The following is a 22,272-nucleotide window of genomic DNA, read 5'->3' as shown; positions in this document are numbered from 1 at the left end:
TGTCTCGCATGACATCACTCAGAAAAAAATCTGTAGAAGCAAAATTTGCAGGGTGACAAAGTTGCAAGGGCGGCACAGTGGTGCAGCTGTAGAGTTGTTGCTTTGTAGCGCCAGAGACCCGGGTCCCATCCTGAGTATGGGAAGCCAATTAACCTCCGAACCTGCGCATCTTTGGAGTGTGGGAGGAAACTGGAGCACCCAGAGAAAACCCAAGTGGTCGCAGGGAGAACGTACAAACTCCGTACAGACAGCACCCATAGTCAGGATTGAACCCGGGTCTCTGGCGATGTAAGAGTTTGTACGTTCTACCTGTAACCGCGTAGGTTTTTTTCTTGGTTCCTCCCCCATTATAAAGACGTATAGGTTTGTAGGTTAATTGGCGTCAATAAAATTGGCCCTAGTGTGTAGGATAGTGCTAGTGTATGGGGTGATCGCTGGTTGACGCTGGTGGGCTGAAGGGCCTGTTTCTGCGCTGTATTTCGAAAGTCTAAAAATCCGCAAGTTGCAGACTTGGTCGAATGGGGACAACTAAACAACCGTTGTTTCATTTGGAACCACCAGTTCCAGGCAGTATAATTTAGATTAATGGCTTCGTATTAGAACCAATGAAAATCGGTTACTATTTCTATCTTTGAAACTACCTGAGTTGGCTCTTTCTGTGTCTATATACTGTCTACGCATGCACACGCACAATCTTCACTTTGAGACTTCACGATCGTTTGTTTTAGCAGAGCCCGGAATTGTTCTATTCCTCTGTTCTGGGCACTCCTCTCCTTCAGAATCTCTTAAAAAGATTTTCCAGCCTGTTTTGCATTTCTAACAATAAAACAAATTTAATTTTCTCTGAAATAAATGGAAATATGAAATTTAATATGCTTTGATGTAGATAAAAATTGCACATCACCAGAACAACATCATAGAACAAAAATAGCAAATAACCAAGCAATGCAATTAAATGTTAGGTCAGATGTATAGAATATTCATGCATTTATGGTACGTCATCTACATTTGAGCATATTAGAACTGGATGATAGGATTAAAATGGGATCAGTGTAAATGTGTGCCTGATAGTTTAGCGATACAGCATGGAAACGGGCCAACCAAGTCCTTGCCAACCATTGATCACCCATTCACACAAGTTCTATGATGTTCTGCTTTCCCATCCACCAAAATTGACCTGCATATGAGAGGAAGTATAGAGGAAATCGGAGCACCCGGAGAAAAACACATGTGATTACAGGGAGAACGTACAGACAACACCCGTTGTCAGGATCAAACCCAGATCGGTGGCGATATAACGCAGCAACTCTACCACTGTGCCACCCTTCAAGCATAGTGAAATATTCAATGTTAAGGTGTAAACTGGGAGATTGATTAATTTATTGTGTGGAAACCATGTGTGACTCATTGATTTAGTTTTAAAGAAATTTCCATGCGGCTCAATCTCAAATTAAATAATGGGATACGGTTTTGTATTTGGTGCAATGGGGTGTGCAGGCATCTATACTTGGTGAGGGCGCAGTCTGAAGAAGGGTCTCGACCCGAAACGTCACCCATTCCTTCTCTCTTGAGATGCTGCCTGACCTGCTGAGTTACTCCAGCATTTTGTGAATAAATACCTTCGATTTGTACCAGCATCTGCAGTTATTTTCTTATACTTGCTGCTCAGCTCACAGTCACCACCCAACCCCCACCTCTCCAGATCAGCCTATAATTAAACATTCAACATATGAAAGCAATTGGAAAACACAACCAACCTTGCATTTCAACTGAAATCAAATAGAATTACACACGAGAGAGAGAGAATCTCCAATCTTAATGTATCTACTATACTTTTGTTTTGATCAGTAATTTTTGAATATATAAAGAACACAAAGTGTTTGAGTAACTCAACAGGTCAGGCAGCATTGCTGGAGAACATGGATAGGTGATGTTTTGGCTCAGGACCTTTCCGAAAGTCTTCTGTCCAAAGACTGGGTCCAGACCCAAGAGGTCATCTATCCATGGTCTCCAGAGACGCCTCTTGACCCACTGAGCTACTCAAGCACTTTGTGTCCTTTTGTTTAATTTAGTTTAGAAATACAGCGCGGAAGCAGGCCCTTCGGCCCACTGATTCTGCAGCGACCAGCAATTCCAGCACATTGATTGGTACAGGTATCGGGCTATGGGGCGAAGGCTGGAGGAATGTGTTTGAGAGGGCGAGATAGATTAGCCACAATTGAATGGCGGAGTGGACTTCATGTGCCGAATGGCCTAATTCTGTTCCTATAACCTATGAACTCACACTATCCTACATGCACTGGGGCAATTTACAACTTAACTGAGCCGATTAGCCTACAAACCTGTACGTCTTTGGTGTGTGGGAGAAAACCCAAGTGGTCACAGGGAGAAGGTACAAACTCCATACAGACATACGGCCCAATTTGGCACTTGAACACATTGTAAGGTTTCGAGACGAGATTTGCACTAGATTGAAATTCACACAGAAATTGCTGCCAGGGAGCAGTAGAATTGTTATCAAAGGTTTTGTGGGCAGCATGGTGGTACAGCGGTGGTGTTGCTGCCTCACAGTACTGGAGACCTGGGTTCAACCCGACTACGGGTGCTGTCTGTACGGAGTTTGTATGTTTTCCCCATAACCTTGTGGGGTTTCTCCGCGATCTTCGGTTTCCTCTCACACTCCAGACGTACAGATTTGTAGGTTGATTGGCTTGGTGTAAAGTTAAAGTGTACCTAGTGTGTGGAGGATAGTGTTAATGTTAAATGTCAGTGGGAGTCAGTGGGCCGAAAGGCCTGTTTCCGCGCTGTATCTCTAAACTAAAAATCAGGTGAATCAGCTTAATACCAGCAGTGTGCATGTAAATTTAAAACACCATTATTATTGTATTACACTCTTACACGCAGCTCCAGTTTCTTCATTTATGCCTTGCCCTGTGTCACATTGGCTATTCAGAGATCTATTAATAAATGATTCCATTGTTTTCCACCACTTGCTGCTACTTGGCTCTCCTAACTGATTGTAGTTTTATATCCGAGCCTCAATGCTTAATAAAGATTTAGTTTTGTTTGAAAAAGGGTCACGATCCAAAACATCACCCATTCCTTCTCTGTAGAGATGCTGCCTGTCCCACTGAATTACTCCAGCATTTTGTGTCTATCTTTAGTTTAGTTTAGAGATACTGCGTGGGAAAAGGCCCATCGGTCCACCGATCACCCGTATACTAGTTCTGTCCTACACACTCGGGACAATATACAGAAGCAAATTCACCTACAAACCTGCACATCTTTGGTGTGTGGGAGGAAACTGGAGCACCAGGAGAAACCCCACGTGGTTACAGGGAGAACGTACAAAATCTGTACAGACAGCACCTGTAGTCAGAAACGAACTCTGGTCTCTAGTGCACTAAAGCCGCAAATCTACCGCTGCGTCACTGTGCTGCCCTTATTAATAGGACCATCGCATTTGATTATCTTCAAGAGAAATTTCCTCCCTCAATCATAAACACCATGGAATTAAATCGATCCCCAGCTTTCTATGTAAGGATCCAACCAAGACCTCTGGTACCATGAGACAGAAGCTCTGCCAAATGTGCCACTGTGCCAATCTCTTCAACATCCTTCCTAAATCACAAACACCCTGGAGTTAAACAGACCCCCAGCTCAGCATAGAAGAAGGCTATTTGGCCTATTGGGTGCATGCTGACTCACGGGGCAATCCCATTCCCCTGTAACTTTTCCATTTTATTCTGCCCATTCACTCCTGTGAACCCAGGATTCCATGGGCGGCACGGTGGCGCAGCGGTAGAGTTGCTGCCTTACAGTGAATGCAGCGCCGGAGACAGGTTCAATCCTGACCAGGGGTGCTGTCTGTACGGAGTTTGTACGTTCTCCCCGTGACCTGCATGGGTTTTCTCCGAGACCTTCGGTTTCCTCCCACACTCCAAAGACGTACAGGTTTGTAGGTTAATTGACTGGGTAAATGTAAAAATTGTTCCTAGTGTGTGCAGGATAGTGTTAATGTGCGGGGATCGCTGGGTGGCAAGGATTCGGTGGGCCGAAGGGCCTGTTTCCGCGCTGTATCTCTAAATCAAAAAAAAAATTCTATCTCCTGGTTACGCATTAGCAGTAATTTGCAGTAATCAACCCTCGAATGTTTGGGTTGTGGAAGAATCTGTAGTACATGGAAAGAGTGCAGAGGGAATTTGCGAAGTTGTTGCCAGGACTCGAGGGCCTGAGCTGTAGGGAGAGGTTGGGCAGGCTAGGACTTATAGAGTCATAGAGTGATACAGTGTGGAAACAGGCCCTTTGGCCCAACTTGCCCACACCGGCCAACATGTCCCAGCTACACTTAGTCCCACCTGCCTGCGCTTGGTCCATATCCCTCCAAACCTTTTCTGTCCATGTACCTGTCTAACTGTTTCTTATACATTGGGATGGTCCCAGCCTCAACTACCTCCTCTGGCAGCTTGTTCCATACACCCACCACCCTCTGTGTGGAAAAAGTTACCCCTCAGATTCCTATTAAATCATTTTTCCATCGCCCGGTGCGGCGCGGCCGCGGGACACCATTCTGCTTTAGTTAAACATTTTGTTCAAGATGGCCGCGCCGTTGTGTTTGGCTGCCTGCCACTGTATGTTTCTTTTTTTTTTCCTAATCAGATGTGCAGCACTTTGGTCAACGTGGGTTGTTTTTAAATGTGCTATACAAATAAAATTGACTTGACTTGACTTGACTCTAGTCCTCGAATCTCCTACTCTGGACATTAAATTCTGTGCATCTGCCCGATCTATTCCTCTCATTTATTCCTTATAGACATTTACAAAAATCATGACTGGGAATGATAGTGTGAATGCAGTCTTTTCCCAGAGTAGGTGAATCAAGAACCAGAGGGCACAGGTACAAGGGGAAAGATTTAATAGAAATCTAAGGGGCAACATATTCAAACAGAAGGGGGTGGGTGTGTGGATGGAGCTGCCAAAGGAGGTGGTTGAGACAGGTATTATAACATTTAAAAGTCATTTGGACAGGTACATGGATTAGAAACGTTAAGAGGGTTATGGACTAATTATGGGCAAATGGGGACTAGCTTAGATGGGGCATGTTGGTCGGCATGGATGAGTTGGGCTGAAGGGCCTGTTTCCGTGCTGTATGGCACATTGACACCTGGGAGGAATGCACAGTCAAAAGTAGAATATGCAGACTCCAAATCGACAGTACACAGTTCTTTTTTTTACCAAAAATAATTTTAATTAATTATTTACAAAAATGATATGTACAATACAAACAAACCCACCACCAAAATAACAAATATTCTTAGATACTAAATAAACTATTATACAACTACTAGACCAAGTGGACCTGTTGGGCCCAAACCTCTCCTGCATTGGTGCAGCACCCTCTCCTCCCCTCCTCCCTCCCCCCTCCCTCCCCCCCTCCCCCCCCCCCCCCCCCCCCCCCCCCTAGGAGATAGATTTAAACTTTAAAATGTGAACAACTTTCAATGAAACCTCTTCCATTAGCACCAAAGGGAAGACGGTGATTAAGGTAGGCCTAAAACTGTTGCACTATCGTGTACCGTTTTGGCTGTAGTTCAGAAACAAACAAACAAACAAACAAACGAGAGTTTTAGTATATAGATATCACCATCCTTGTCCGGTGCCTAGTGGTTCCGGACATCCCCCAGGACGCCCGTGGGCAGCGCGTAGTCCGTTCTAGTACCACCTGGGCGCGGACGTAACCCCAGAAAAGGGTCAGGCAGCCGGCTCAGGCAGTGCAGAGTTCAGACTTGATACTGGATCAGCTGTGTTGTGCGGCAGCAGCTCTGCTGACTGACTGCTCCCCTCTGCCACTCTACTATCACCCTACAGCCCTGAGTAGGGTGGCACAGCGGGCAGAGCTGCTGCCTCACAGTGCCAGAGACCCAGATTCGATCCTGACCTCTGGTGCTGTTTGTATGGAGTTTGCACGTTCTGCTTTTGACCAAGTGGGTTTTTCTCTGGGTGCACCGGTTTCCACCCACATCCCAAAGACATGCGGGCTTGTAGGTTAATTGGCCTCTGTGCGATAACTAGTGTGAACGGGTGATCGATGGTCAGCGTGGACTCGGTGGGCCAAAGGACCCGTTACCATGTCATATCTTTCAATAATGTCCAACTCATCCACGCCAAGCTAGTCCACTGTTTCTCTCATTTGTTCCATATCACTCTAAACCTTTCCTATCCATATACCTGTCCAAGTGTTTTTTAAATGCTGTTATTGTACCTGCCCCAACTACCTCCTCTGGCAGCTCGTTCCATTCACCCACCACTCTGAGTGAAAAGGTTGTCGCTCAGGTGCCTATTAAATCTTACCCCTCCCACCTTAAAGCTATGTCCTCTGGTTCTTGATTCCACCGCCCAGGGTAAAAGATTCTGAATTGACGCTATCTATTCCCCTCAAGATTTTATACACCCCTCAGCCTCCTGCGCTAACAAGGAATAAAGTCATAGCCCGCCCAACCTCTCCCTATAGCTCAAACCCTCAAGTCCTGGCAACGTTCTCGTAAATTCTTTTTGCTCTATTACAGGTTTAACAACATCCTTCCTGTGGTCCTGTGACCAAAACGTTTATCTTCACAACAAAGCTACATGTGTTTTGTTTTATTTTAGCCACTTTCTAACTCTGGAGATGCGATTTTAAGAATGTATTTTATTTTCTCATTATCTTTCCATTTTCTTTTCTGTAATTTTATTTCTCCACATCAGCTGTGTCTCGGTGTGATCAATAGCATTCAGGCTTTCTCGCGAAAGGATGAATTGAAAGCCCCAGTTAACAAATTTGAGCACGGAATCCAGGCTGATAGTTCGCCATCCTGAATGAGTGCCAGTCAGTCTGACCGCTGGCTCTTTGATCAACCGCTCAAGGGAACAATTGTCTTTCCCTGAAGGAGGACAGAGAGAACCCTTTGTCAACACTTTCAAAGAGTATGGGAGCTACACCTGGTGTTGTGGCCAATGTTTACCCTTAACCAACTTAACTGGGGTGGGGGGTGGACATATCTGGCAACCATTACCACATGACTGTTTATGGTACTTTACAGCAAGCACATTGACGGCCATCTTTCCTACATTATGTAGAGATTACACATCAAAAGTACTTAATACAAATGCAAGTCCTTTTCTTTTATTCCTTTAATTGTGTTTCGTGTGAGTAAGATGGAATTTGTTTAATTTGAGCATCTGAATGATGAATTTTTAATGCTTTCAACCCTTCTGCACCACTAATCTTTTTGTTATATTTATACTATTTCTGCCTGACTAAATTCCAATTTGCTGCTTTTGATCATTGTGCGCGGTATAATGAAGCATATAAAAGGCTCTGCAGACCAGTATGTGTATACATGTAAAATTCTCCAGAGTATAATTGTAGTTTATTTACTCCACCTCTTGAGTGCAATATCATTTACTGTTCAGTTCTTTTTCAGTGGCATTGAAGGCTGGATTATTTCTTGAACCTTTTCCCCTTGAGATATACCCTGCAGTTGCCTTTATTTCAATTTTATATGGGAAAGAAGTGAAAGCTCTGTCACATGGCTTGGTTTTGTGTTCCTTTTACAAAAGGCCAGCTTCTGTGAAGATATCTGGCTGTGTTCTGAATTATAATGCAGTTTGGGAATGTGCAAAATGTTTTAAAGCTATCAAATGACTGCAGGTGCCTGTGTCAATACTGGTTAGAATGGGAGTCATTCAAATATGCAGGAGTGTCATTTTCCCCTTTGTGTGAAATTTTTAAATGGTTACAAGGCAAAAGCACTGTGGCATTCCATTGCCTGATATAATTTAAAAAAATATCTTTCACTCAATGTATTCGCTGAGACTGCCTGCGCTCTGCTATTTTTAAATTTGCACATTCTGATTCAGAATAATGGTTCAAAACAAAACAATGCACAAGCTGGTAACACAAATTGATGGAGTAAATTGATGGGCCAGGCAGCATCTCTGGAGAACGTGCATGGGTGGCATTTTGGGTTGGGAGCCTTCTTCAGACTGATTGTAGTATTGGAGAGAGAGCTGGAAGAGAGATGGGGGAAAGACAAAGCCTGACAATTGGTAGGTGGAGAAAAAAGACACCGTGCTGGAGTAACTGGGCGGCACAGTGGTACAGTAGTAAAGTTACTGCCTTACAGCACCAGAGACCCGGGTTTGATCCTGACTACGGGTGCTGCCTATACGGAGTTTGTACGTTCTCCCCATGACAGCATAGGTTTTCTCCGGGTGCTCCAGTTTCCTCCCACACTCCAAATACATATAGGTTTGCAGGTTAATTGGCTATGGTAAAATTGTAAATTGTCCCTCATATGTAGCATAATGCTAGTGTGCGGGGTGATCGCTGGTTGGCGCGGACTCAGTGGGCCGAAGGGCATGTTTCCGCACTGTCTCCAATGTCCAAAGACTACATCAGCGGGTCAGGCAACATCTCTGGAGAACCTTTCTTCAGTCTGAAAGTCGGGAGATACGGCCATCCGCCCGTATCCTTGCATCTCCAAAATTATAATTGAAGTAGTTTCAGTGCCTGCAGACAGATGAGGCCACTGGGAAGTGGTTGGAGCTATCAATACATATTGCATTGGGAATATGGTTTTATCTGTTATGTCATTGTTTAAAATGTGAATAACACTAAAGCAGAAGATGCAAATCAAATGTCGTTTGCATACCACATTCTCATTTTAAAGGCATCGAGCTACTGGTACAATATATTTTAGGATTTTTCTAGTCGGAATGATTGATGTTTATTGTCATAAGTGACGAGGAGCAGTGAAAAGCTTTTTTGTTGCGCGCTATCTTTCAGACTATACATGATTACAATCATGCCTTCCGCAGATACAGGATAAAGGAAATAACATTTAGTGCAAGATAAAGTCCAGTAAAGTCCGATTCCAGATAGTCCGAGGGTCTCCAATGACGTAGATTGGACCGCTTATGTATATGTCCATCCCAGTCTCTACACCAGCTGCAATTGCTTGCTCCACCAAGTGCATCATCGTTCTTTTCCCAGTTCAGGAACAATGATTGGGCAGCACAGTGGTGCAGCGGGTAGAGCCGCTGCCTCACAGCGCCAGACACCTTGGTTCAATCCTGACCTCGGGTGCTGATGGAGTGGAGTTTACACGTTCTTACTGTGACCACGTGGATTTCCTCCAGGTGCTCCGGTTTCCTCCCATATACCAAAGACGTGCAGGTTTGTAGTATCATAATCGTAATCATACTTTATTAGCCAAGTACGTTTTGCAACATACGAGGAATTTGATTTGTCATTTCAACATAAACATCCACCACAGTGACTCCTCCACATTCCTCACTGTGATACAGAATACCTTTATTGTCATTCGATACCGAACGAAATTTATTTGCCAGCAGTCACAGAGCAAAAAAAAAGAACACAAGACACACAACCCCAACACAAACATCCATCACAGTGACTCCAAACACCCCCTCACTGTGATAGAAGGCAAAAAAACTTCCTCTCTCTTCCCCCATGCCCCTCCCACGGACAGACAGCTCGACCCCTACCGAGGCGACCGACCCGCACAGCCCCCGCAAGGAGATGGAAGGTCCCGCGGCCAAGCCGCACCGGGCGCTGGAAAGTCCCGCGGCCGTACCGGGCGATGGAAAGCCCCGTGGCCGAGCCGTACTGGGCGATGGAAGGCCCCGCGGCCGAGCCGTACCGGGCGATGGTAAGTCCCGCAGCCGAGCCGCACAGGGCGCTGTTAAGTCCCGCGGCCGAGCAGCACCGGCGATGGAAAGTCCCGAGGCCGAGCCGCGCCGTACCGGGCGATGGAAAATCCCGCGGCCGATGGAAGGCCCCGCGGCCGAGCCACACCGGGCGCTGTTAAGTCCCGCGGCCGAGCCGCACCGGGCGCTGTTAAGTCCCGCGGCCGAGCCGCACCGGGCGATGGAAGGCCCCGCGGCTGAGCCTAGCCCCGAGGAAGAGACCTAAAAAAATAAAGATTTCCCCCACCCCACCCCACCACCCCCCCACACATACACAACCAAAAACAAACCACCCCAACACCAACACACAAACAAAAAAGGAAAAAGGACAAACAGACTGCCAGCGAGCCGCAGCCGTTACGATGGAAGGCAAAAAAAATGTCAAACTTCTTCCCATCTCTGTTCTCCCGCGGTTGGGGCACTCGCACCTTCCATTGACGGGACGATCTTGGCTCCCACGGCCGAACCCTCTGCGTCGGGGCGATCAAGCTCCCGAATCGGGGGGATCTCAGCTCCCCTGCACTGAGCGATCAGACCCCAGGTCGGGGCTAGTCGAATCTCCTTCGGCTTTGGAGCTTCCCGGCATCAGTCTCTACCTGAGACTGCAAGCTCCTCGATGTTGAAATTCACAGCCTGCGGTTGGAGCGTCCATCCCAGGCAAGCCTGCCAGCTCCATAATGTTAGGGCACAGAGCGACCGGAGATACGATCCGGGAAACAATCGCATCTCCGGCAAGGTAAGAGATTGAAAAAAGGTTTCCCCTGACCCCCTCTCCCCTCCCCCCCCCCCCCCCCACATAAAACAAACCAGAGAACATTAACACAGACTTTTAAAACACTAAAAATAACAAAAAAGACAAATAGACCGTTGGCGAGGCTGCCATTGCTGACAGCGCCACCTGGTGGATAATTGGCCCTCTGTAAATTTCCTCTAGTATGTAGGAAGTGGGTGGGAAAGTGGGATAACCCAGAACTAATGTGAACGGGTGATTGAGGGTCAGCATTGACTTGGTGTGCCGATGTTTCCATGCTGTATATCTAAACTAAAGACAAGCTCTTGTCAGCATTTCATTATTTTGGTTGAATTTAGAAGGTAATATATTTTGTTGTCTATCGAATCCCTCTTGCCAGGCATCAATGAAAGCCAAACTATTAATTTTAGGCAAGATACAATGTTCACTGACCACAGTGGCAGTAAAGGTCTGCCAATGGAAAACATTATAACATGGAGACACGAGGAACAGCAGAATATATATAAGAAAATAACTGCAGATGCTGGTACAAATCGATTTATTCACAAAATGCTGGAGTAACTCAGCAGGTCAGGCAGCATCTCGGGAGAGAAGGAATGGGTGACGTTTCGGGTCGAGACCCTTCAGACTGATGTCGGGGGTGGGACAAAGGAAGGATATAGGTGGAGACAGGAAGATAGAGGGAGATCTGGGAAGGAGGAGGGGAAGGGAGGGACAGAGGAGCTATCTGAAGTTGGAGAAGTCGACGTTCATACCACCGGGCCGCAAACTGCCCAGGCGAAATATGAGGTGCTGCTCCTCCAATTTCCGGCGGGCCTCACTATGGCACTGGAGGAGGCCCGTGACAGAGAGGTCAGACTGGGAATGGGAGGGGGAGTTAAAGTGCTGGGCCACCGGGAGATCAGTTGCGTTAATGCGGACCGAGCGCAGGTGTTCAGCGAAGCGATCGCCGAGCCTGCGCTTGGTTTCGCCGATATAAATAAGTTGACATCTAGAGCAGCGGATGCAATAGATGAGGTTGGAGGAGGTGCAGGTGAACCTCTGTCTCACCTGGAAAGACTGTTTGGGTCCTTTGATGGAGTTGAGGGGGGAGGTAAAGGGACAGGTGTTGCATCTCGTGCGGTTGCAAGGGAAAGTGCCCGGGGTTAGGGTGGTTTGGGTAGGAAGGGGCGAGTGGACCAGGGAGTTGCGGAGGGAACGGTCTCTGCGGAACGCAGAGAGGGGAGGGGATGGGAAGATATGGCCAGTGGTGGGGTCCTGTTGTAGGTGACGGAAATGTTGGTGGATGATATGTTGGATCCGCTGGCTGGTGGGGTGGAAGGTGAGAACGAGGGGGATCCTGTCCTTGTTGCGAGTGGGGGGAGGGGGAGCAAGAGCGGAGCTGCGGGATGTAGAAGAGACCCTAGTGAGAGCCTCATCTATAATGGAGGAGGGGAAGCCCCGTTTTCTGAAAAACGAGGACATCTCGGAAGCCCTAGTCTGAAACACCTCATCCCGGGCGCAGATGCGGCGTAGACGGAGGAATTGGGAGTAGGGGATAGACTTTTTGCAGGGGACCGGGTGGGAAGAAGTGTAGTCCAGATAGCTGTGCGAGTCGGTGGGCTTGTAGTAAATGTCCGTCACTAGTTTTTCTCCTGTGATGGAGATGGTGCGATCCAGAAACGGGAGGGAGATGTCAGAGATAGTCCAGGTATATTTAAGGGCAGGATGGAAATTGGAGGTGAAGTGTATGAAGTCAGTGAGTTCTGCATGGGTGCAAGAGGTAGCACCAATGCAGTCGTCGATGTAGCGGAGGTAGAGTTCGGGGATGGGGCCAGTGTACGTCTGGAACAGGGATTGTTCGACGTACCCGACAAAGAGGCAGGCGCAGCTAGGGCCCATGCGAGTGCCCATAGCTACGCCTCTGGTTTGGAGGAAGTGGGAGGAGTCAAAGGAGAAGTTGTTGAGGGTAAGAACCAGCTCTGCTAGGCGGAGGAGAGTGTTGGTCGATGGGGATTGGCTGGTTCTACGGTCGAGGAAGAAACGGAGGGCTTCGAGACCATCCTTGTGGGGGATGGAAGTGTAGAGTGACTGGACATCCATGGTGAAAATGAGGGAGTGGGGGCCTGGGAACCGGAAGTTATCCAGGAGATGGAGAGCGTGTGAGGTGTCTTGGACGTAGGTGGGGAGGGATTTAACCAGTGGGGATAGGATGGAGTCGAGGTGGGTAGAGATAAGTTCGGTGGGGCATGAGCAGGCAGAGACAATGGGTCTGCCGGGACAGTTGTGATTGTGGATTTTGGGTAAGAGGTAGAATCGGGCCGTGCGGGGCTGGGGAACTATGAGATTGGAGGCACTGAGGGGTAGATCGCCGGAGTTGGTGAGGTCGGTGATGGTGCTGCTGATGAAGGTCTGGTGTTTATCGGTGGGGTCATGGTCCAGGGATAGGTAGGAAGAGGTGTCTGATAGTTGTCGTCTGGCCTCGGTGCGGTAGAGGTCAGCACGCCAGACTACCACAGCCCCTCCCTTGTCAGCGGGTTTAATTATTAAGTCCGGGTTGTTGCGGAGTGAGTGGAGGGCTGCACGTTCAGGAGGGGAGAGGTTGGAGTTAAACAGCAGATGCTGGTTTATAAAAATTACAATGTGCCAGGTCAGGCGGCATCTCCAGAGAACCTGTACAGGTGGCGTTTTGGGATGGGACCCTTCTTCAGACTGATTGTGGTTTGGGGTGTAGAAAGCTGGAAGAGAGGTGGAAGTGGGGCGAAGCCTGGTAAGTGGACATTTGGATTAAAAGGCATTTGGACAGGTACATGGATAGGAAAGGTTTAGAGGGATATGGGCCAAATGCAGGCAAATGGAACAAGTGTAGTTGGGGCATGTTGATCAGTGTTGGACAAATTGGGCCAAAGGGCCTGTTTCCACGCTGTATGACTATGATTCTATGAGTGAAAGGGGAATTCAGGTGAGGGGGGAGGTTATGATTGGCAGATGGTTAGAAAAAGACCAGAGACGAAAAGACAAAAATTGTGATATGTGAGAATGTAAACCAGAAGGAAACAATATGGGTTTTTTAAAAATAGATACAAAATGCTGGAATAACTCAGCGGGTCAGGCAACATTTCTGGAGAACATGGAAAGGTAGCGTTTTGGATCGAGATCCTTTTTCAGACTCCAAGAGAGAATATAGCTAGGTGGGGCACAGGGAAGGGAGGGAGAACTTGTTTTCCACATTGCATCAACCTGCATTTTCTGGGGCAACACTGCTCAACACACTGCAGGAGATATTTATTACCCGGTATTGTAATGGCAACTTCAGTCTTTTCCAGTAAACTCTTCTAATTGCCATTACTCACAGGGAGCCGGACTGATCTTGATGCAAACCCAACAGAGAGATTTTCCAGACTTTTTTCTAGTTTAATTAGGTGTTTATTGAAGTAGTTGTGCAAACAAAGAAATTAACATACCAGGCTGTACTTATTTCACATTTCTCCCCATCTGCTCACAGCTCTCGTTGTAGGACTGAACTGTATCAGGCATGTGAATTTTCCACGGATTTCCGCGTTTTTAAATTTCATTTTCCGCGCTTTTTGCATGATTTCCGCGTTTTTCACTTTGCCAAATAAACGGAGAAATCGGATCGAAAAAAATAAAGAAAAAATAAACGATGCACAGACTTGTGATGAACATTAGGGTTCCGCTCGAGGTCGCTAGGGGTTCCACGAGAAATCCCCCTCGCGCGCCCTGGAAGTCTCCCCGAAAATGTGGCACCTAGGCTGGGCAAAGCAGCCAATCGGGACTTCCACAGCCGATCGGTGGGTTGAATTTGCAACTTGTGGCCGGGGCTCTGGAACTCCACCCAGCTGGAGCCGGCACATCTATCCCCATCGCCGACTTCTTTGGCCAGCTGGATAACCCAGCAAAGCTCTGGAACCAAGAGTGCCAGAAAATCAGTGATGGAACTGTAATGAGTAAATATTAAATTTAAGTGCAAGATTATATAACTAAATTAATTAAGACAGGGTTAAAATATAAAACACAGCAGAAAAGCCAATTACCACCTTTTTGGGCTGATTATCAATTAATGTGCGAATTTACTTCAAAATGTTATTAGCATACAGTGACATATTCACATTCTTTTGTAATGTCTGTTTTTACTTTGAAATGCACTAAAAGAGGCTTGAAACTGGTAATTTTGTGTGTAAATTTTCCAAATTTTCCAATTTTTTTACCCTGTTGTACAATGTGGGCAGCAAGCGCTGGGCTCTTTTCCCCTTTTTTTTAACCTCACTCACATGCCTGCTGTATACTCCTCTCCCTCCCTGCATCTAACTCCTACCAGTCCTTGCATCCAGATATACCACCTAGTTCTGGATCCTCCCAGTACGTATGCCCATCTATGTATTCATCTAACCACAGCCCCCAAATGTGCAAAATAATACGGCACGATATATCTAGACAAAATAATATAATATGCTCCTACAGCAGCATCCTCTGGATGCTCGCTGCCGTGCCCTGTGATGCCCGGCAATTGTGGCGGTTTATGTATTTAACCAAACTGCTGAAGCATCATTTGTTTAGACATCACAACCTCAATGGCAGATGAATAAATAAGCTGTATCAACCTCAATGGTGCAATATTTGTCACATGTGCAACGGCACTGTGAAATTCTTTTTGCATATTTACACATGCGGTCACCGCCATGCTCCACAGTCCGGTCGGCCCGCACGCACGATCTACTGGAGCAGTTCCAGATCCAGACGAGCCCCAGGCTCCTGCAGGGGCCTTCCTCCGTCACTGTCGACTGGTTCGGCCCGCGCACCGACGTCCCTCTCCTCTCCTCGCCCGGCCATCCTTGTGTCCCGGGGGCGCCTCCAGCGGCCGACATTGAAGATGCTGGAGGCATTGCCCCGGTTCACCCTCCTACCGGCCCTTGCTCCTCACGTCCCACGTCTCCAGCAGCTCCCTCCAGGTACCCCGGCTTCACGAGCCTTCGAGCGGGTCCCATATCCCACCGAGCCTTCGGGTCCTTCAGGCGGGCACCTCAGCAAGGCCTTCTCCTGTAAATTTATATTTACATACTATTTGCATGTATGCTAAACCAAAGAGTAACATTGTGAGTGATCAGGCAAGGTTTATGAATGATGGCAGCAAGCACTTGGCGAGAAGGTTGAAGAGGTAATGGCCAAGGGGGCAGGCATCCTTGACAATACTTCCAGCCTTCCTGATGCAACACTCGGTGAAGATGGACTGGATAGAAGGACATGGCGAGCCTTTGATGGACTGGAGATAGACAGGGTTGGCAAGGATGTCAAAGGTTATGGTGAGAAGGCAGGAGAATGGGGTTGAGAGGGAAATATAGATCAGCCATGATTGAATGGCGGAGTATACGATGGCCGAATGGCCTACTGCTGCTCCTATCACATGAACATGAGAAGTGGAGTTACGAATTGTAACAAAATCTAATGAAGGCAAAATATGTAGGAAGGATCTGCAGATGCTGGTTTACACCGAAGATAGACTCAAAATGCTGGAGTGACTCTGGAGGAAATGGATGGGTTATGTTTCAGGTCAGGACCCGTCATCTGCAGTTGTTTGTTTCTACACTTTGTGATGGGCTGGGCTGTGTTCATCGCTCTGTAGGTTCAGGCGGTCAGGAGCAGTGTAGTTGCCAGACCAGGCTGAGATGCATCCCATCAGAATACTTTCTGTAACACATCTGTAGAAGTTTGTGAGACATGTTGAATCTTCTCAGACACCTAAGGAAGTGAGTAGGCTGATGTTCATCCTTGAACATCACAAACGTGTGATGGCATCAGGGAATGGCACAGTGGTGCAGCCTTACACCGCCAGAGTCCTGGGTTCGATCCTGATTACAAGTGCTGTCTGTATGGAATTTGTATGTTCTCTCTGTGACCGTGTGGGTTTTCTCCGGGTGCTCCGCTTTCCTCCCACACCCCAAAGACGTCCAGCTTTTAATTGGCTTCGGTTAAATTGTAAATTGTCCCTATTATGTAGGGTAGTGCTATTGCTGGACGGCTCACACTCAGTGGGCCGAAGGGTCTGTTTCCGTGCTATATCTCCAAAGTAAAGTCCAAACTCAGTGGGTCAGGTAACATCTCTGAAGAACATGGATAGGTGTTATCCATGCATTGACAAAGAGAGTAGTACCGCAGAGGTTCCAAAATGCTGGGGGCCTACTTCATGACTGCCTTAGGTCGGTCAACTTGAAACATTTTCAAGAACACTTCATCCAGCGCTGATTGAGTATAAAGAAGGGTCCAAGTCAGAACCGTCGCCTATCCATGCCGTCCAGAGATGCTGCCTCCGGAAGTGGCTGCGCCTTGCGGCTGCAGCTCACAGGCAGTCTGTCTGTCTTTTTTTCTTTCTTTGTATATTGTTAGCGTTTAGATGTATGTAATTACCTATTTTTAGCTGTGTATATGTGGGGGGTGGGGGGAACCTTTAAAAAAAAATCTCTTCCTCAACGAAGATGCGACCTTTTTCTATGTCGTATCTCCATTCGCGCTACGGCCTAACACCGTGGAGTTGGCGGCCTCCAGCTGGGATCGACCTTGAATGCTCCGGTCGCAGGGCCGGGACTTACCGTCTCCACCTTCGGAGGCTTCGGGCACGGGCCCTGTGGACCGCAACATCGGGAGCTCGCAAGTCCCTGGCTGGCGACCGGCTTTCGGGAGCTCCAGCCGTAGCAGCTTCGACCGCCCCGAATCGCGAGGCTCGATCGACCCGTTCGCAGGACCTTCATCGGCCTGCTCGGCTCGGCCGCGGCACCTTCCATCGCCCGGCGGGGGCTTCAAAAGTCGGGAGCCTCGATCACCTCGAAGCAGCAGTTTGACTGCCTGACCGCGGGAGAAGAACAGAGGAGGAGACAAGACTTTTCTTTGCCTTCCATCACAGTGAGGGTGTGCCTGGAGGAATCACTGTGATGGTTGTCTGTGTTAAACCTATGTAATTGTGTGTCTTGTGCTCTTTATTGTTTATGACTGCATGGTAACGACAATTTCATTCAAATCTATTTTTGAATGACAGTAAAAGTAATTTGAATTTGCCTGACCCGCTGAGTTACTCCAGCATCTTGTTTAGGCGCAGAGCGATATGCCAGAGGAGGTAGTTGAGGAAGGTACTATAACAACATTTAATGGACATTTGGGCAGATACATGGATAGGAAAGGTTTAGGGGGATATGGACTAAATGCAGCCAGATGGGACTTGGGTAGATGGCCATCTTGGTCGGCATGGGCCATTGGGGCTGAAGGGTCTGTTTCCATGCTGTATGACCCTGACTCTATCTGCAGGTCCTTATGTCCATTGATTACTGGCAAATTGGACCTTGGTCACCAGTCATCAGAAGCAGGAAGTGATCATGATGATACTTTATTGTCACCTACCTAGGAACAGTGAAATTCTTTGTTTTGCATACCATCCAGTAAAATCATACTATAATAGATAAGTACGAAAGTGCAATGATTGTAGTGTAATAGTAGACTACAATCCAAACAGTAGACAGTAAACAGTAGATACTAATAGTAGACAAACAGTCCAAACAAACCGTCGCCATGTTTATGGCACCCACAAAGATTCAAAGCTCTTAAGAGTGCAGCCTTATCTTGGCCATAAAGGGCCGTTGTCATGACGACACCGATCCTCTCCGTCTGCCACCATCTTGAAAGCGGCCCATTGTTCAGCGTCTGCCGCCGACACCCTCTACCCCGGTTCCTGATCTTTGGGGTCGAGCAGGAGACGAGCCTCAGACTACTCCAGGCAGGTTCCAGGTTCAGCGGCGGGCGAGCCAGTCCTGCTGTTGAGGTGTGGCCTTCAAGTGGTGGTGATTATATGAATTTTGTGGGGGCGACACAGTGGCACAGCGGTAGAGCTACGGCCTTACAGCGCCAGAGACCCATGTTTGATCGTGACTACGGGTGCTGTCTGTACGGAGTTTGTATGTTCTCCCCGTGACCTGCATGGATTTTCTCCGAGATCTTCAGTTTCCTCCCACATCCCAAAGACGTACATGTTTGTATGTTAATTGGCTTGGTCATAAGGTCATAAGTAATAGGAGCGGAATTAGGTCATTCGGCCCATCAACTCTGCTCCGCCATTTAATCATGGCTGATCTAGCTCTCCCCATTCTCCTGCCTTCTCCCCATAATCCTTGACACCCGTACTAATCAAGAATCTATCTATCTCTGCTTGGCTTGGTATAAATATAAATTGTCCCTAGTGTGTTGTGGGATTATGTTAGTGTGTGGGGATCGCTGGTCGGTGCAGACTCAGTGGGCCGAAGGACCCGTTTTCGCTCTCTATCACTAAACTAAAAAAAGTCAATTGGTAGAAATGCACCTGGACACTGGAATTGTTGTCACAATACTGTCCTGAAACATCCTCATGAAAGGTTTTATGGCAGCTACTTTTTAAAAAAAAAGGAATTTGGTCTATTCTGTCGAAGATAGACATAAAATGCTGGAGTAATTCAGCAGGTCAGGCAGCATCTCTGGAGAAAAGGAATAGGTGACATTTCGGGTTGAGGCTCTTCTTCAGACTGAAAGTCAGGGGAGAAGGAAACTGAATGTATGAATAGGTACAGAACCTTTAACAAAACGGTTCTATTTTAGTCTATTCTGTCTTTGGATACAGGACTGGAATGGGTCAAAACGTGGGTCACAATATTTGCCAATGTCACCTCCACCTATTACATACGATTAACAAAGAACGGGAAATAATACAGCACAGGAACAGGCTCTTTAGCCCACAATATCCGTATCGAACCTGATGCCAAGATAAATTAATCTCATCTGGCTGCACAAGATCCATATCCTTCCATTCTCTGAATTCCCATTTGCCTATCAAATAACCTCTTAAATTGTATCTGCTTCCACCACCACCCCTACCTAGCAATGTGTGCCAGGGACTTGCCATCCAGTGTAAAAAATAACTTGTCCTGCACATCCTCTTTAAACTTTTCCCTTCTCACCTCAGAGTTATGCCCCTTATAGTCTGTATTTCCACCCCTTGGAAAATGGTTTAGATCGCATGTAAATTGTATCAATTCATTTTCAGATCAGTGCAAGCTGTTTGGGCTTGAATTCCAAATATGATGAGACTTGTGGTGAAAAGATTTTTGTAGATGAATCTACCTTGACTTGGATGTTTAAAAAAAAAAAAAGCTGAATCTCATTTCATGCACAGTTATACCAGTGACTAAAATGATGAATGATACAGCATTTATGCAGAAGGAAAGGACTGATAGATGAGACAGGCTTTGGCAAAAGCATTTTCTATGGCTGAATGCTGGGGAAAAAAAGTCAATTATATTTTCCTGTTTTATTTATGGTAGTTATATATACTGCAGTACAGGGTGTTGTCAGATAAAATGACGGAGACGCATTCATTCCAGTTTCTAGTTCCACTTGCATTTAAGTATTCTACAAACATAGTGGAATTTGCAGCTGTTATAATTGTTTTTTTAAACCTCAAATTATTCTAATGTAGTGTAATGGTGGCGCAGCGGTAGAGTTGCTGCCTTATAGCGCCGGAGACCCGGGTTCCTTCCTGATGATGGGTGCTGTCTGTATGGAGTTTGTATATTCTCCCGGTGATCTGCGAGGGTTTTCTCCGGGCGCTCCGGTTTCCTCCCACATCCACATGTACAGGTTAGTAGGTTAATTGGCTTTGGTAGTGTGTGTAGGATTGTGTTAGTGTGCGGGGATCGCTGGTCGGCGCAGACTCAGTGGGCCGAAGGGCCTGCTTCTGTGCTGTATCTCTAAACTAAACTAAACTAAAGTTCTTGAGTTTTTTTTAGATTTAGATTTTTTAGATTTAGAGATACAGCGCGGAAACAGGCCCTTCGGCCCACCGGGTCCGCGCCGCCCAGCGATCCCCGCACATTAACACTATCCTACACACACTAGGGACAATTCTCTTTTTAACATTTACCCAGTCAATTAACCTACATACCTGTACGTCTTTGGAGTGTGGGAGGAAACCGAAGATCTCGGAGAAAACCCACGCAGGTCACGGGGAGAACGTACAAACTCCGTACAGACGGCGCCTGTAGTCAGGATCGAACCCGAGTCTCCGGCGCTGCATTCGCTGTAAGACAGCAACTCTACCGCTGCACGCCCCAGTTTCTAGGTCCTAGGACACAAAAATCCGTACCGCAGATTTATGTAAGAATCTGTAGCCACAAACACTCTATTCAGTACAAAAGCCTGATTATTCAAGCATTTTAAATTTACGTTCAACAGCGTTCGATTTTCTAGGAAGAGGGAAGACAGCAGCTGTTGTAAACACTGCTTTGATTTGAGTTGAAGTTAATGCTGCATTGCTATACTATCTTTTATCTATCTTCAATACCATTCTGTGATCAATAATCTGTTAAACTCTTGAATTTAGAAATTGAAAGCAAAAGAGAATTTTAAAATTCTCACCAAGTATGTTTGTTCCGTCAGTATTTAGATTAGTCTCTCGTGCGGGAAATAATAAACCAACACTGGGCAGCATAGTGTGTGATGCAGTGGGAGAGTTGCTCCCTCACGGCGCCAGAGACCCAGGTTTGATCCTGACTATGGGTGCTGTCTGTGTGGAGTTTATACGTTCTCTCCGTGACAGCGTGGGCTTCCTCTGGGTGCTCCAGTTTCTTCCCATGTTACAAAGGCTTGCAGAGTTGTAGGTTATTTGGCTTCTATAAATTGTCCTACGTGTGTATGGCGTGGCTTCAAGTGGGCCGAGGGGATTGTTTCTGCGCTGTATTTCCAAACTAACCTTAATACAAAAAACAATACCAATACTAGCTAGAGAATTGGGCCCGAAATCAACTCTTGCCTGAGTGGATTCTCCCATGGGACTAACCTAAATAATGCACATATAAAGAAATGTCAGGATCTCAATGATGCTTTATGCAATGGTTCAATATACAAAGATCGTTACCTAACATTCGTGATTCAGCCCACCACAGTGGCTTCGTTCGCAAACGTGGATGGAATTAGAACCAAGTTTGGCCGAGTGTACTGGATCAGAGTGGGGCACTGAGAACGCATCCTTGCAGGGTGCTGTCTCCTATCCTCACCGATTGAAGTGCGTGGACCAGAAAGGAGGGATCGGGGAGGAGGAGGAGGGGTGGGTGGGGGCGGTAGGGGGCGGAGTAGAGGGTTCAGGTGTGGGAGAGGGGTAGGGGTGGAAGGAGAAGGGATGGGGTAGAGGGGTGAGGGGGCAGAGAAGGGGTGAGGGGGCAGAGGAGGGGTGAGGGGGCAGAGGAGGGGTGAGGAAGCAGAAGAAGGGGGGGCAGAGGAGGAGTGAGAGGGCAGAGGAGAGGTGAGGGGGCTGAGGAGGGGTGAGGGGGCAGAGAAGGGGTGAGGGGGCAGAGAAGGGGTGAGGGGGCAGAGGAGAGGTGAGGGGGCTGAGGAGGGGTGAGGAGCTGTGGGGGGGGAGGAAGGGTGATGCAGGGGGGAGGAGGGATGTTGGGGGGGCAAGACTTATTTTGCAGACCTTTTCATACACTCTAACATTCCTTGAGCTTTAATGTTCTACATTCGGGTTTCCTGGGTTTGAAAAACATTTTTTGTGCTTCAATGTTCTCGTACGCTCTCTTCCTTCCTTTCACTCCCTGGAGAAATCCATGTTTTCGTAAACAGAAAATCAAAAGTGAAAACTATACTTCCAGCACCTGGCAGTTGACACGATCGGTAATTATGGGAGGAAACGAGATGAATTTTGGCAATATTGCCCTGCCCTTTCCCGTAACTTGCAGGCATGCTAACGGGTACGTTTCATTCTC

At 47.2% G+C, this 22,272-nt stretch overlaps 1 protein-coding gene across 3 annotated transcripts in view; it reads left to right on the top strand.

Moving 5' to 3' along the window:
* The window catches only part of wasf1 (WASP family member 1), a 74,832-nt gene that overhangs the window by 23,893 nt on the left and 28,667 nt on the right, over positions 1–22,272 (top strand). Inside the window, exon 1 of one of the 3 annotated variants that reach the window (XM_078399886.1) lies at positions 22,017–22,180. The exons of the other annotated variants lie outside the window; for them this stretch is intronic. The gene's annotated coding sequence lies outside the window, so the exon portion shown is untranslated. Of the gene's footprint in view, positions 1–22,016; positions 22,181–22,272 lie in introns of those variants that run through there. 3 annotated transcript variants of the gene reach the window in all.

The sequence above is a fragment of the Rhinoraja longicauda genome, chromosome 5, assembly GCF_053455715.1.
Source record: "Rhinoraja longicauda isolate Sanriku21f chromosome 5, sRhiLon1.1, whole genome shotgun sequence".
NCBI classification, from domain to species: Eukaryota; Metazoa; Chordata; class Chondrichthyes; order Rajiformes; family Arhynchobatidae; genus Rhinoraja; species Rhinoraja longicauda.
Note: the sequence above shows the minus strand (reverse complement) of the source record. Positions and strands in the feature narration are given on the sequence as shown.